This window comes from Molothrus ater, chromosome 9 (genome assembly GCF_012460135.2).
Source record: "Molothrus ater isolate BHLD 08-10-18 breed brown headed cowbird chromosome 9, BPBGC_Mater_1.1, whole genome shotgun sequence".
Taxonomy (NCBI): Eukaryota; Metazoa; Chordata; class Aves; order Passeriformes; family Icteridae; genus Molothrus; species Molothrus ater.
The window spans coordinates 15118836-15131267 of record NC_050486.2 but is presented as its reverse complement, the minus strand read 5'-3'; the positions used below and the strand labels follow the sequence as shown (position 1 = coordinate 15131267).

The 12432-nt window shown below is 52.3% G+C and overlaps 1 long non-coding RNA gene across 6 annotated transcripts in view; it reads right to left on the bottom strand.

Moving 5' to 3' along the window:
* LOC118689766 (uncharacterized) overlaps positions 1–9332 on the bottom strand; it is a 13410-nt gene extending 4078 nt beyond the window's left edge. The window contains exons 1-4 of one of the 6 annotated variants that reach the window (XR_004980676.1): positions 9259–9332; positions 1005–8010; positions 614–702; positions 1–415 (exon numbers count right to left, since the gene is read on the bottom strand). The exon at positions 1–415 is cut by the window's left edge and continues 428 nt beyond it. This is a non-coding gene — a long non-coding RNA (uncharacterized LOC118689766). Of the gene's footprint in view, positions 703–1004; positions 8011–9258 lie in introns of all 6 variants that reach the window. The other 5 variants (XR_008508540.1, XR_008508538.1, XR_004980678.1 and 2 more) reach the window with 5 other exon arrangements.
* Between the last annotated feature and the right edge of the window lie 3100 nt (positions 9333–12432).

Genomic DNA, 12432 nt, shown 5'->3' with positions numbered 1-12432 from the left:
TATCCAGCCATTATTTTAGTTGATTTACAATCGCGGTGGATGAAGCAATTGCTGTGGCTTGTTCAGTCCCCCGGCGGGGAGATGGGAACCAGCTTGTAATTTGCATTTACACGATCTGACTGAGCAGCTTATTAGATCTGGATATTTATTTTCCACTTAACCGATGTTTGATTACACTTTAATAAAGTACAAGAAAACTGTCTGGCTGCCTGTGACTGATTGATCCTGCCGGGTGGTTTCTTTGGGATTTCGGGTAATGAAACAAGAGAGACCAGGCAGGACGCGTCTCAAAGCAAGTGACAAAACCGGTTGCCTGGCGCTCAGATGTGGTGGCGCGTCGCTCGGAGGGGACCGGCGTCACCGGGGCCGGCCCTGCCGGGGTCAGCGGTGCCGGCAGGGAGCGTGGCCCCCACGTCTGGTGTCAGAACAGGGGTGGTGACGGTGCCGCGCTAGCACCGACACCCGCAGCCCCCGGGATGTCCCCGCCCCGCGTGGGCCTGGGCCGCGCCAGAAGGTCCAGCTCGATGGCCCAGAGCAGGAAAGGGGCGAGAGGGGTTGCTGGGTGTGGCGGGAACCCTGCACCAGCTCCTCAGCTTCTGTTCAGCTCGCTTACCTCGGGCCGGCGCCAGCAGCTTGGAACCCTGCTCCTCTGCAGGGGGGGTGGCTTCATCGTGCTGCGGTGTGCCCGCCAACAGCATTGCCCTAGGACAGAGGGCACCAACCATTTACTAGAGAAATAAAATCTTTTCAGCCCTAGGTGATCAACAGATAAAATAATTTCCTCTTCCACGAATACTCCAAGCCCAGGGCACCCCAACCACCCGCACCCAGGCAGGCACCACCAGGCTTTGCCTGCCCGGCAGAGAGAACAGAGCTTCTCAAGAAGGTCCCTCGTCCTTCTCCTGTTGTGCCTTGGCTTGGTCAGAAAGGCGTGTTGGCCCCGGATTTCACAGTAAGAGAGGATTAGGCGCAGTGCCTTTAAATGGTATGTCCCATTGGCCTACCCAGCGGGAAGTGCTGGGACTCTTCCCTGTGGCAGTCACCAGGCAAGCTGACTGAGGGCTTGGATGCTTCAGGAGACCGCAGGCAGCCCGAGGAGGGGCCGGGCTCTCATCCGGGCTAACACCACGCACGACACCTGCGTGAAAGGAAGGGGAAAGCTGAGGCGGCCACAGTTGCAACAACGGGACTGGTGGGTTCCAAAATAAAAGCCTGGCATTTGGGAGTGATTTAAACAAGGGGCAACGTGTCATGGAAACGAGGCTCATCCCTTAACCAAGGGTTAACTGCTACAACAAACTCTTGGGACAAGAGCAAAATCTCCGTCTCTTGAAACCCGCAGGACCACGAGACTGTTGTAGGCACATTTTACTCGAACACAAATTATTTGGCTTAATGCCTTAGGACTGGACGGAATAATACAGCCCCGTAGTGCGGAAGGCAGGTGATCTAATGGTCTCTTCCGGCCTTAAGAGACGGTAACTTCTTCACTTTCCCACCTGCCGACACTGATCATTCCCCTGGGCCGCGGGAACGCGGTGCGGTGGATGGATGGATGGATGGATGGATGGATGGATGGATGGATGGATGGATGGATGGATGGATGGATGGATGGATGGATGGATGGATGGATGGATGGATGGATGGATGGATGGATGGATGGATGGATGGATGGATGGATGGATGGATGGATGGATGGATGGATGGGAAGCCCCGCCCTTGGAGGCTGCCGCTGGCCCTGCTCTCAGCCGGGACCCGCCCTCCCTGTGCCCACCGAGAGCGGGGCCGGGCGGACGGCGCTCGGAGGCGTCTCCTCGCATGGCGGTGTGGCGGCCACTGCCCCCGTTGCGGTCTGGGGAGCGGGCAGAGCTGCCCGGCCGCGGAGCACACGCGGGGCTCGGCATAACGAGTGCAGCCGTCGGGGCTCAGGGTCCCCGAGGTGCGGAGCGATCCCGGCGCTGTTCGGCGCCGCTGGGGCTCCCGCCCTGGATCACAGCCAGGCGGGAACGTCCCCTCGGCACGGTCTGCCCCGGGAGCCCCGTCCCCATCCCCGAAGGGCCAAACCCCAGCGGACAGGACCTCGTTTAGCATCCCCCCTCGCTGCTTGCGGGGAGCGGCAGTGGGTCTGAGGTGCTGCTGCCGCTCCCGGGAGGGGAGCGCACTGTCGGTGCCTGGCCCGGGCGGGGAGCGCTGTCCCGCCGAAACGGGCACTGAGCCCGCGGCTGGGGCACCCTGCACGGAAAAATGGGGGCAACCTGGGGGCCCGCCCGGATGGAGAGGGAAACCCAGGCAGCCCTGGCCACGGCACCTCTGGCTGCCCTGGACACTCGTAGGGTGCCGAGGAGAGCCGCGGAGCCAGCAGCGGCTCCCCGAGCCCGCCCTCGCCCAGTTCCACACGTCCGCAGAACGAGCGTTTGCGTTACAGGGCCGGGACGGGACGGACAATTACAACAAAACAGTCCGGATTCCTGAGGACATTTTCTCTTCCAGCTGCTTTCTAAATATAGTGCATGGCAATGCATTACCCAGCACCGTATCGTCGCTCTGGCACTTAAGGAAATTCAAAGTCAAGCTAGAGGAAAGAAAAAAAAAGAGATAAAGACAAGACAAATCATAGAAAATCAAAATTAAAATTAGCATCGAGTATTTAAAATCCACGTCTGCGTTAAGGTCACCCGAATAGCGAGAAGGACCGACTGCTCGTATTTTAAACCAGCTGTGTTTTCTTTGGAGACTGTTGTTTACCTCCTGGCCCATCGATAGCTTATTAATACAATTTAATTCTGCAGTTGTTTCTGTTTAAAGAGTGTTTGGAGCGAATTGTTTCTTTTGTTTATGATCAAAGAAACGAGGTCTGGTAATCTTATGTTTTATCTTCCTAACATATGGAAAAGCTATTTATCCCAGCCAATCACAATAAAGTGAAGAAAACCCCATTTTATGGAAAGGTATATATCACAAGTTTGTTCATCATTAAAGATATGATTACCAGTGAAAACCCTCCGAAAGTGGCACATTTATGATTCCAGGAACAGATGGGGACATCCATTTTCCTTGCAAATACTTTTGAAATTGCTCTACTGGTAGCAGTATAAAAATGATATACAGATGCCAGTGCCAACGAAGTCGGGACAAGAGGTCCAGATTTACACAGTAAAAGCTTCACATGCGCTCTGTCAGCTTTGATTGATCTGCGCCATACCTCAGAAACTTGTTGACTGGGAAAGGAAACAGCGCAAATAATTCACTGCAACAAGGCAGATAATTCACCCGGCCAATCGCTCCGCTCCGCTCCTCCGGGCGGTGACATACGAGTCCTCCTGCCGCACAAAGAAGCATCATTCTCCAGCGTGAACAGCGGTCCGTGTCACGGGGGGGGGGGGGGGGGGGGGGGGAAAGAGGGGGAGAGAGAGAGAGAAAGGTGGGAGAAGTGAACACAAAAGGAGAGGCGAGAAAGGAGAAGTTGCTTTTGGGCAATGGGCACAGCCGTCTACCTTTTCCGTGCTGAGTACAGGCCGAGCCATTCAGCTCCAATTGTCATTATCATATTGATTAAGTTCATCAGAGAGCAATTTTAGGTTTAACGCCAGCGGATTGGGAGAGGGAGCAAAGAATTATCGAAGAAAAGCACAACATTCTTACCTCAGGGACGTTTCCCTGTTCCAGTTCATTGAGGGAGTTGATTAAGTTTAAATGAAGCAGACACTGGATAAAAGTAAGGGTATTGACCACTGGGCAGCGCGGTCTGCGCTTGAAAAGGCCTGATACATGCAGAAAAGCAAGATTTGCTAAATGCTCTAATCTTCAATCAAATCTTACATCAATACAGACAAAGTTTGGTAATGAGAGATTCAATGAAGCATGCGGGAGAAAGAATTAATCCTCTTGGTCTAAACTGGGTTCAACTTTGAAGCCTGCTCCGAAGGAAAGACAGTTATCTAAATGCTAAATAAGAAACTTATTGTACTTTTCATGGCATGCTAATCTTTTGTCTATTTCATCTCTATTATTTGTATGCTTATAGGCGGCAGTTGTCATGGTGATTATATCAAACCACTTCTGTGTGGATGGCTGCGAGGAATCAGGGCCTCCCTCCAGCCGTCCGCCGGGGCCCGCCCGCTGCTCTGCGCGCCCGCGGCAGCGCCCGCACCCGCGGCCGGCCCCGCACCAGCCCCGCCGCTCGGCCCGCGGGGACACGGGCGGAGCAGGAATCGCCTCTCTGGCAGCTTTTTGACAACACCGGCCCCTTCCTCCCTCCCCTGCATCACCCAAACCGCAGGGATGTCCCTCCATGAAGAGGTACCTTTTTCTCCCCCTTTCTCTCTCTCTCTTTTTTTTTTCTTTTTTTTTTTTTTTTTTGTGAGCTTGCCTTGATAAGCTTTTGATGTCACAAATCAAACACTCGCCAGGAGGTAGATAATGGGTAGTGTGATCTCCTCTATTTGTACATAGACAGCGCTTTTGCACCGGCGCTGCCTTGAACCTGTGTCAAACTCCCCGGGCTTTGTTGGGCTGTGCCCGCCGCCCCCGGCCCGGAGCCCGCCCCGCTCCCCGCCCGCTCCCACCGGGGCAGCCCCGACTCGGGGAATTCAGATTCCTGCTGTGCAAACACCGAGGTGAGCGCAGACACTCTAATCGCGGCAAGTCTGAAGAAAGAGAGAAGAGAAGAGGGGCAGGGGGCGGGAAGAGCGCAAGGATTTACCTTTTTTTTTTTTTTTTTTTTTTTTTCCTGGCGCACGTTGCTGGCACTTGGGGCAGGCAGCCGGCCCAAGGGCAGCGGCCGCCCCGCAGCCCACGCCCAGCAGAGCTATCGTGGCAGGGGGTGGAAATTCCCAGGGTATCGATCTAATTTCTCTCCCGGTACCCACGAGGCGCTCACAGAGGCTTTTTGCGCAGCTCCTGAGGCGAGGGAACCAACTCAAATGCGTGGGTGCGGGATAGAGGGGGCCTTCCCCCAGCTTGTTCCCTGCGACATTATAATCTGAGCGCACAAGGGTGGCACCCGAGCTTTTATGTTTTTTACAAAAGTTGCCAAATTAAGGTCGGATTAGGGCTCCATTCAGGATTTGTGGGCTCTTTAGAGGCTGGGAGCTGCCCGTATAGCCCGCTAGTGCTTATGAAAAGCTTAAAAAGTAATAAAAGGGGGAGTGATCCCGAGAGAAAGTAACATGTATAACTCTTATTAAAGGAGCAGCGAGCGGGGCTGTGAACTTGAATAACTGTTTGAACTTTAATTTGTTCATTAACAGGATTTGCCCCTGACTGTGAATGTTATTACTTCTCTTAAAAGCGAGGTGCAAATGAAAGGCCATAATGAAAGAGCCTGGCAAAAAGTTAAACGCCTCGTAATTAATCTAGCCTCATTGAAAACTTTAAGTAACACAAAAGTGAAGAAAACGGGAGCCGGGCTGATACTCTACCGGCGCCCCAGCCTTGCACTACGGTGGCGTTGAGCTCCGGGCCCCAGCTCCCGACCTTATCAAATCCCGATAGCTCACTAAATCGGAATGCACAACAGTTGTGTTTAAACAAGTTTTAATCCCCTCAAAACATTAAAAGAAAATTCCATGTTTTCGGGTGGGGGAAACCCGGTTTATTCCTCTCACTGTCCTGAGTGAAACACGGTGTCTGAAGTCTGATCTAATCTGCATGTTTGTATCCTAAACAGGGCACATTAGCTCCTCTCTACTCCATCACCGATAGGAGACTAAACTCTGGAGCACCGGAATAAAACAAACTACTCCTCCTCTCAGAAGGTATCTGACTTTGTACCGATCCGCTTGCCACTTAGCTCCGCGCTGACTCTCGTTTCATCTGTCAGTTATCCCTTTCCCGGGCTTGTCAACCGCGTTTTTATGGATTCGCTTGTGATCTGCATCCTTCCTCAACAGGAACATGCAGCCAGGTCGCAATTAAATATACAGATACACGAGCTGTTAGCAAGATTCCACCCTCCCATCCGCAGCCGAGCCGAGGAGATGATTCCCCTGTCACTTCTCCTTTAGACTTAAAGCGCCTTAAAAGTCGCCGGCGGAGCGCCGCGTCCGGTAGCCCGGCGCTGGCTTTGTCCGCCTCTTCTCGCCCCCGACGGCTCCTTTGAAGCCCTCGCTCCCGCACCGCCCCGCCCCGCCCCGCCGGCATGGGCAGCGCTCCCGGGCCGCGCCGGGGCTCGCTCATGGCTCTGGGCGGCCCTGGGGGGCTCCCCGCGCCGAGAGCGGGACAAGGATGCAGACGTGCCCTGGCAAGGCCCAGGGCCAGCGGCGCTCTGCCAACAGCGGCGGCAGCCGCACCTCCTCCGGCAGGGCGGGCGGGCTCTGCAGGGCAGGTGCATACGGACACCCCGATGGAACCAGGTTTGCAGTCGTGTTTAAGACCAGAGGAAAAGCAAGGCGGCGTCTCGTTGAGGAAGCGAGTGTGAAAACCCGTCTATTAGTTTAAAATGCTTTCCTACTTCTAGAGCTGCCTGCACCATAAGGAGATTATACTAAACACTAACAACTGGAGCCACTTCAATTAGACCACTAAAACAAGCACCCTATTTTATAAGTCTAATTTTACTTTTTATGTTTTAAGCACCATTAAATTAATAAACACCCCCACAAAACTGTTTAATGAAATGATGAACTGTTTAATGAATTGGTACTCAGGAAAAAATTATCATATTACTCACAAAGCAAGTAACTTCAACTCTACTTGCCAATTCCAGCGTGGACAGTCAACACTGTCACCCCATGGAAGATCTCAAAACCCGGCAAACCCAGCTACCATTTGAGAAGCAATAAATACAGCCTAGGCTTGGACCAAGAAGACATCAGGCAGGACGGGGATACCATTTTCTGTACTTCCATATCATCAGAATCGTTGCATTAACTTGGAATTCGAATGAAACTTTGTAAAATAACCAGGTCTCAAGACAGTAGCATCTTAACCAAAAAAACCCACCCTCCTTCTCCACCTGTAGGTGAAGCCGCAGGCTGGGCAGGGCGTGAAGCATGGGTGGAGCACGTTTCCTGCAAGAAACAGGACACACACAGGGCCATGGGCCATTCAGTGCCACATTTCAGTGGCCTTCAGCTCCCATCGTCCTGCCACTGTATCACAAAACCTCTGCACACAAACGACAGGACAGTCTGAGAATGTCCTTGAAGGAAGAGTCCCAGCCTTCTCCCCAAGCAGACAGAAAGCGACCCTGGCAAGGGCTGCTAAGCAATGCCTGCCCAAGCTGTAATCTGGTCAGCAGTCCGTGCCAGAGCGTTCTGGGGATGGGAGTCTCACCTTGGCCTTGCAATGGCCACACAGCAGTGCAGGCTGCTGTGCTCCTGTGGCTGGGTGTGAGGCACCCACACAGCATTTCTGCCGGGATCAGGGCAGGAACTACCACTGTGCTGTTAGTTGTGGTGTTAGTTCCTCCCCGCCTGGCCTATAACGACTGCTTTAGATTTGAAGACAATTTGATATACCACAGATATACCCAAGGCTTCATCAGGCACTGATTAAATTGTTCAACTTCACCAAATAGGCTTGATTAACCACAAGCTTGGAGCTGGATGTGACCTTCCTATGGGCACCACAAGCCTACCTATGAATAGGAGAGCCTACCTGCAGGCTGGCGGGAGGTGGCAAAGCGGAGCCTGCAGGAGCACCCTCCCCCAGTCCCCCAGAGCCCCCTAGGGCACAGAGGCTCCTGAAGCCTCTCAGAAAGCAACCACTTATGGGAAAGCAACACCCTCAGAGGCTCATAGGCCCGAGGATGGGTCACCGGCTGGTCCAGAGCCCATCAAAGTCAGAAAAGATTTTTTAAAATGAGCAGGCATTTTTTTGGCTCGCAGCAGGTGTTTTTCACCAGGGGCGGGGCAGGGTGCTTACCGCTCCCGGCAAGGCTGCACTGAGGGTTAGGTCTTGGGGGTTTGTTATCGGGGTAGGATTGTTTTGCCACAGCTTCTCCAGGCTGGAGTGGGTTGGAAGATGCTCCTTCTGGCTTCTGCTCCGATACATCTCTGGCACCCTCACCTTTAGAGACAACATGATGCTTTAAAATAAGCACTAGCACATTAATCCTCTCTATATTTCTGATCATACAGTGCATGCAATTTGACCTGCAAGATATATAGATTGTAACACTTTTATAAATCAGCGTTTTCACAACACATCCTGCTTCTGTGAGCTAACCTTGTCTTCAGAGCTGACAATTCCCAGCACCATCGCTTTGAAGCATTGAAATGGTGAGACAGCAATCTACTAAGCCAGAATGTGCCTCTGAAAATAAGTATTTAAAACTGTACATTGCATCTGGAGTTGATCTATGAAATAGTCAGGAGTTAAAATCTTGATATATTAGCAAAAAATAACTAGACCTTTTAAACCAAGAAGCCCTTAGGCTGTAGTGAAAAAATCATTGATGTAGGAAAAGCATCTGTATTTTGATGACAGTACTATCACACACAGGAAAAAAATCATAACACTGTTTTCCCTTTCTTGTAGATAAACAATAAGAGAGAAAAACCTTGCAATTTTGCACCAGCTGCGTGAAATGCTTTCTAGTGAAGCGTTTACATTTTAACTTTCAGTTATTAGCGATACAGCTTTACATTGCCGCATGAAAACGCCCGTTTCTTCTCAGAGAAAATAAAGAGAATAATAACAAACAAAAGCAAGTCCCCGGCCAGCAGGGTCTGCAGCCTTTGCGGGGGCTGCCCGTGCCCCGGGTGCGGCGGGAGCGCTGCCGCGGCTCGGAGCGGGGCCCGCGGTGCCGCTCACCTGCGCGGCCAGGGCGGGACGGCGGGGCCCGGCATCGCCGCTCAGCCACGGGCTCACCCCAGCGCCCTCTGCGCCTACAGCCTTCTTTTTTTTTTTTTTTTTTTCTAATAAAAATACTAATGCCCTCGGTTGTATCATTACAATTATCTTTTTAATGGGAAATCTTTTATTTCCCCGCGGGAGCTGCAGTCCGCAGGTACCGGTAGCGGCAGGGTGGCACCTGCAGCATCGCCGGCGCTGCCTCGCTGTGGCTGCCGGGTCGTGTCCGCGGCCATCCGAGCCCCCGCTCTAGCTCACCAGACACACAGATTTATATAGACTTGATAGATTGATCAATTATCCCTATCCCTCTCGTTAGCGAGGCTCCCCAGCAGGTTGCGAGGGGCCGGGGAGCCTGGCAGGGCGGCGATGCTGCCTCAGAGCCGAGCGGCGGGTCGCAGGCAGGGCCGGGCGGCAGGAGCAGCAGTTGGTTACGGTACTTACGGTGCCTACGGTACTTACGGTGCTTGCGGTAGTTGCTGCGGTGCTTGCGGTGGCTGCGGTGCCGCCGGGCCGGACCGGACCGGGCCGGGCCGTGCCGAGGGCCGCGCAGCGCGGGCACAGCTGGGCCGGGCCGGCCGCGCGGGAGCGGCGCCCCCTGGCGGCCGTGAGGGGAGGCGCCGGTGCCGCCGAGGCGGGTCCGTCCCGCGGCCCGGTGTCCTTCCCGCGCTCCCGGTGTCCTTCCCGGGGCCCGGTGTCCTTCCCGGGGCCCGGTGTCCTTCCCGGGGCCGCCACGCGTGCCGCGCTGTCCGCGGGCTGTGGCGATCAATCGGCGCCGCCAGGGCAGCTGCCTCACGCCGCGTCGTGGGGGAACGCGCGCATCGGGCGCCCGCGAGGTGCCCCAGTGCCGTGCCCGCGGGCCCGCTGCTGTCCCCGCTGCTGTCCCCGCTGCTGTCCCCGCTGCCAGCTCCCCGCTCCCCGCCGGGATCCTCGCTCGGCCACGGCCCTGCTCACCCGGCCTCGGCTCGGCTTTGCCCGCGCAGGGAGCCGCCCGCTCCCCCACCCGCATCTGGAATCTGCAATCAAGAGCTCAATTTTGTCATTTGGAAACACTAATTATCTAATCACGCCACGCTGCAGAGCGTACTTGTCTGCCCAATTAGCTAGGACAATTATTAAAATTCGGGGGCCTAATTATGTCTCAATTTAATGCTGGCAAACTCGCGCACAGCGCAGTAATTAAAATCCTCCCCTCGCCTCTGCCTTTAGGGCAGCGGCTGATGGGACCTGTCAGGGGCCGCGCCGCGCCGAACCAGCCGAGCGGATTGTGCTACATGACCCCGCATTGTTAAGTGTGTCAACATATTAACCTGAATTCCCTTCAGCCCCCGTAATCACATTTGGAAGGAGGACGAAAAGGGGCTAAAACATGAAGCATTTTATTAAAAAAACATAAATTCTTTTTAATTAATGCTGTAAGAGATCTGACGCAGCTTGAGCTACCAAATGCTGCAAGTCATATAAGACTGGTGCTTCTAATTACCAGTAAAGGAAGGTTTGCTCTTCTCTGTTAAAAAGACTTCCCTCTCCTCTCATTTAAAGCAAATGATCTTTCTTTTGGGTAGTGTATTTTTTAAAACCCAGCTAGTTGGCTTCCAGTGATAAAGTTGATTACCAGTTTTTTGTTTGATGATGGAGCACAAGTGAATATTGACTTCTGTGAGAATCAAACAGACGGCCAGAGGCATAAATAAAACGGTCAGGATTTAACACTTGAAAGAAGTTAATAAAGTTGAAAATTAAAAATCATAATATTGGGATGATTTCCAAATATTTATTTTTGCTCTGCTCTCAAATTTGATAGGAAGTCAGTGCTAAAACATAGAGAGGAGATGGAGTTAACCCTATCATCTGCATTCCTGCCCCCTGTAGCACAGGCACCTGCCAGGACAAGAAGCCCTGAGCCCACATCCCTCAGCAGTGGCCAAAGGCTGCTCCTCTGGCCTTGTGGCAGCAGAGTCCCTTTTAGCATGTTCTCTTCTGGCTGGAAAAACACAGTGCTGGGGAAGGTGGTACCTTCATCTCCCCTTGGTAAGTTCTCTGGTGTTTGGGACTAGGGAAACAAACCTTGATTCCCTGGGCAGGGAAGGCCTCTCTGACGTGAGGCAGGGAGGGGGAAAGGGGCCTCTTTTCCCACAGTGCGTGCCCTACATCTCAGAAAAGGCCCATTCCCAGCCTTCTCAGATGGTAAACCAAAGTGCAAATCTGTGTTCTGGCTTGTTCCAGTGGCTGTCAGCGTGTTTTCCTTTTGTCAGCAGCAATTGACTGGTCAGGTTCACCCTTGTACAGCAATTGTAACAGCTCATTGACAGACTAGTGACCCAGCCGGACCTGATAATGGAAAACTATTGATTTCTGTGGGCTCAGCAGTTCTAAAATGAATGCCCAATATAATGTCATCAGCTGTCTTGGACTCAGATATCCCTTGGACTTGGATAGAGAGACAATTGCCCATCCTGACAATTTGCTCACAAAAAACATGGATACAAACAATGAAGTGGTCTCTCCCAGTCTTCCCCCTTTCCCAATAAGCAACAAGGAATCAATGTCCAGGAAAATGTCAAGAAACCCAGCCCACGTGTGGTGGTGACTCCAGCTGTCCCTTTAACCAAGGAGACCCACGACAGCCTCTCCAGGTTTTAACCCTTGCCACTGAAGAACAGGCATGTAGGTGAGTGACACCACGCTGCACAGCCATCCACCAGCCTCAGAGAGAACTAACAACAGGCACAAAGGCTGCCAGGAGATGTAACCCAACAGGGACCACAATTAACTCCCACCTGCAGGAAAGCAAAAAGGCTTGAACGAGTCCATGATGCTTAAGTAAATCATACCCCATCCTGTGTCACAGCAAATGCTCTGGGCTGAGGAGGATGTCAGGCAATAACAATAAATTATGGTTAATAAAAATCCAGTAAGGCAAGGTGAAATCTTAAATTTGTACAGCAGCCCTCATAGAGCTGAGATGATTTGGGATAAAAAAGTACTGTAAGTCCAATTGAAATTTTGGGAGGGGGGAGATCAATGTTTAAAGATTTGCTGAATTGGATGGACTGTTTGCAGTAAGATACACCATCTATAATTTTAAAGGGGAAGAGACATGAGTATGGCAGCCTTCCTGGAAAAGGTTTAACTCGGGGGGAAAAATCAATAGCTCAAAGATTCAAAAACACAAAGCACTTTTGGTCTGAGAGAGCCAAAGTGTGGTCTGTCCTCCCTTAGTAGCTCATTGCACACAGATAAAGCAGCTGTCACTCCCGTGTCCCTGACAGAACTCAAACCTCACTGGCACATCAGGAAGACAGTGGGACATTTACCAGCACAAGGTAAGGTCTACAGAAATTCAGATCAGACAGATACTGGCTTTCTATAGGATACCAAGAGCTTACAGGAGAAGTTTTACTGTGCCCTAAATCTTTTCTTGTGGGACTTGGGGCCTTGCAGAACTTAAATTCTTCCAGATGAACCAAGCTTCCTGTAAGGGGTGGGAGGAAGAAACAAAGATACTTACCCTGGCAGATGTCAGCAGACATTTTAATTCAAGCTTGAACACCAGTGGAGATTAGAACAGCTTTGTGATCCTGCCGAAAAAATTCAAGTGACCTTGGGGAAACATATTTTTAATTATGAACAACT